Source organism: Lolium rigidum, chromosome 3, assembly GCF_022539505.1.
Source record: "Lolium rigidum isolate FL_2022 chromosome 3, APGP_CSIRO_Lrig_0.1, whole genome shotgun sequence".
Taxonomy (NCBI): Eukaryota; Viridiplantae; Streptophyta; class Magnoliopsida; order Poales; family Poaceae; genus Lolium; species Lolium rigidum.
In genome coordinates this window covers 230,981,222-230,985,042 of record NC_061510.1, presented here as the reverse complement: position 1 = coordinate 230,985,042, position 3,821 = coordinate 230,981,222, and positions in this window count along the sequence as shown.

Below are 3,821 nucleotides of genomic sequence, written 5' to 3'. Positions count from 1 at the left end.
GCATGTGGTAAATGGTTTAATGTCTTGAATAATGTGATACTTGGCAATTGTTGTGCTCATATAGATCTTGTTTAAGCTCTTGCATCATGTACCTTGTACTCATTAATGAATAACTACATAGAGCTTGTTAAAATTTGGTTTGCATGATTGATCTCTAGAGTCTAGATATTTTCTGGTTGAGGTGTTTGAACAACAAGGAGACAATATAAAGTCTTATAATAGTTACAATATGTTCATATGTGAGCTTTTCTGCACCTTTTATACTTGAGTTTGCTTCGAACAACCTTGCTAGCCTAGCCTTGTATTGAGAGGAATTCTTCTCGTGCATCCAAATCCTTGAGCCAAAAACTATGTCATTTGTGTCCACCATACCTACCTACTACATGGTATTTCTCCGCCATTCCAAAGTATATTACTTGAGTGCTACCTTTAAAATTTCTATTCTTTACCTTTGCAATATATAGCTCATGGGATAAAATAGCTTAAAAACTATCGTGGTGAAGAATATGTACTTATGTGTCTTATTTCTTAGTAAGTTGCTTGTTGAGCGGTAACCATGTTTTACGGGGACGCCATCAACTCTTTTACCTTTGTTGAATATCATGTGAGTTGCTATGCATGTTCGTCTTGTACGAAGTAAGGGCGGTTTTCACAATCAAATGGTTTGAGTATGCATATTGTTAGAGAAGAACATTGGGCCGCTAACTAAAGCCATGATTCATGGTGGAAGTTTCAGTGTGGACAGCTAATCCTCAATCTCTTATGAGAATAATAACTGTTGTTGAATGCTTATGCATTAAAGAGGAGTCCATTATCTGTTGTCTATGTTGTTCCGGTATGGATGTCTAAGTTGAGAATAATCAAAAGCGAGAAATCCAATGCGAGCTTTCTCCTTAGACCTTTGTACAGGCGGCATAGAGGTACCCCTTTGTGACACTTGGTTGAAACATATGCTATGCAATGATAATCAGTGTTAATCCAAGCTAATTAGGACAAGGTGCGAGCACTATTAGTATACTATGCATGAGGCTTGCAACTTATAAGATGTCTTATACATAACTCATATGCTTTATTACTACCGTTGACAAAATTGTTTCTTGTTTTCAAAATGAAAAGCTCTAGCACAAATATAGTAATCAATGCTTCCCTCTGCGAAGGGCCTATCTTTTACTTTATTGTTGAGTCGGTTTGCCTATTCTTTCTATCCCGAAGCAAACACTTGTATCAACTGTGTGCATTGATTCTTACATGTTTACTTATTGCACTTGTTATATTGCTTTGTGTTGACAATTATCCATGAGATATACATGTTGAAGTTGAAAGCAACCGCTGATACTTTATCTTCCTTTGTGTTGCTTCAATGCCTTTACTTTGAATTTATTGCTTTATGAGTAACTCTTATGCAAGTCTTATTGATGCTTGTCTTGAAAGTATTATTCATGAAAAGTCTTTGTTATATGATTCATTAGTTTACTCATTATCTTCATCATTGCTTCGAATCGCTGCATTCATCTCATATGATTTACAATAGTATGATCAAGATTATGATAGCATGTCACTTCGGAAATTATCTTTGTTATCATTTACCTACTCGAGGGCGAGTAGGAACTAAGCTTAGGGATGCTTGATACGTCCCAAACGTATCTATAATTTCTTATGTTCCATGCTACTTTTATGATGATACTCACATGTTTTATACACATTATATGTCATATTTATGCATTTTCCGGCACTAACCTATTGACGAGATGCCGAAGAGCCAGTTGCTGTTTTCTGCTGTTTTTGGTTTCAGAAATCCTAGTAAGGAAATATTCTCGGAATTGGACGAAATCAACGCTCAGGGTCCTATTTTTGCACGAAGCTTCCAGAATACCGAAGGAGTCACGAAGTGGGGCCACGAGGCGCCGCCACAACGGGCGGCGCGGCCGGCAAGGGGCCGCGCGGCCCTGCTGTGTGGGGCCCCGTGGCGCCTCCCCGACCTGCCCTTCCGCCTACTTAAAGCCTCCGTCGCGAAACCCCCGATACCGAGAGCCACGATACGGAAAACCTTCCGGAGACGGCGCCGCTGCCAATCCCATCTCGGGGATTCGGGAGATCGCCTCCGGCACCCTGCCGGAGAGGGGAATCATCTCCCCGAGGTCTCTTCATCGCCATGATCGCCTCCGGATCGATGTGTGAGTAGTTCACCCCTGGACTATGGGTCCATAGCAGTAGCTAGATGGTCGTCTTCTCCCCATTGTGCTATCATGTTAGATCTTGTGAGCTGCCTATCATGATCAAGATCATCTATTTGTAATCCTTCATGTTGTGTTTGTTGGGATCCGATGAATATTGAATACTATGTCAAGTTGATTATCAATCTATCATGTATGTTATTTATGTTCTTGCATGCTCTCCGTTGCTAGTAGAGGCTCTGGCCAAGTTGATACTTGTGACTCCAAGAGGGAGTATTTATGCTCGATAGTGGGTTCATGCCTCCATTAAATCTGGGACAATGACAGAAAGTTCTAAGGTTGTGGATGTGCTGTTGCCACTAGGGATAAAACATTGATGCTTTGTCTAGTGATATTTGTGTTGATTACATTACGCACCATACTTAATGCAATTGTCTGTTGTTTACAACTTAATACTGGAGGGGGTTCGGATGATAACCTGAAGGTGGACTTTTTAGGCATAGATGCATGCTGGATAGCGGTCTATGTACTTTGTCGTAATGCCCTGATTAAATCTCATAGTACTCATCATGATATATGTATGTGCATTGTTATGCCTTCTTTATTTGTCAATTGCCCAACTGTAATTTGTTCACCCAACATCTGCTATCTTATGGGAGAGACACCGCTAGTGAATTGTGGACCCCGGTCCTATTCTTTACATCTGAAATACAAACTGCTGCAATTGTTCTTTACTGTTCTTCGCAAACAACCATCATCATCCACACTATACATCTAATCATTTGTTTACAGCAAGCCGGTGAGATTGACAACCTCGCTGTTACGTTGGGGAAAAATTCTGTGATTGTGTTGTGCAGGTTCCACGTTGGCGCCGGAATCCCTAGTGTTGCGCCGCACTACACTCCTCCGCCATCAACCTTCAACGTGCTTCTTGGCTCCTCCTGGTTCGATAAACCTTGGTTTCTTTCTGAGGGAAAACTTGCTACTGTACGCATCACACCTTCCTCTTGGGGTTCCCAACGGGCGTGTCGACTGCACGCATCACCCAGCACGGCGACGCACCGCAAATGCGGATGGCCGTGGCGTCCGGGACGACGCAAACCCGGCCCAAATCTGGGCTAGGTTTGCGTGGCCGCGGATGGCATGCGGCGTCCGGTCGCTTGGCTGCTCGTCTCCCTTGGGCCCACCTGTCGGTGACCAGGGAGGCTTATTAAATGTGGACTGGAGGGATCTGTCCCTCCAGTCCACTCCCCTTTCCACTGTCCACTCCTCGAGCGCAACCGCCGCCATGGCCCCGAAGCGACGGTTCGGTCCCGGAGCCAACGACGAGGAGGCGAGCAGCAGCCGCCGTCCTCCGCCGGCGCTGCGGGCCGGAGGAAACCGAGGCGGCCTCCACATCGGAGAGGCCGCCCGCAGCGGCGCGGCATTGGCGCAACCGCCGCCGTTGCTGCTCGAGCCGAAGCCCGAGTCCTCGGAGGAGGACCCCGACCTCCGCGCCGCTCTGCTCATCTCGGCGGCGGAGGAGGACGCGAAATGGCCGCACCTCCATGTGGCCATTCGCACCTCCGAGATGGAGGAAGCGGCCCGGAAGGCGGTGGAGGAAGCCGAGGCCTGGGAGTTGTACGCCCAGGCCCGCCAGGCGCGACG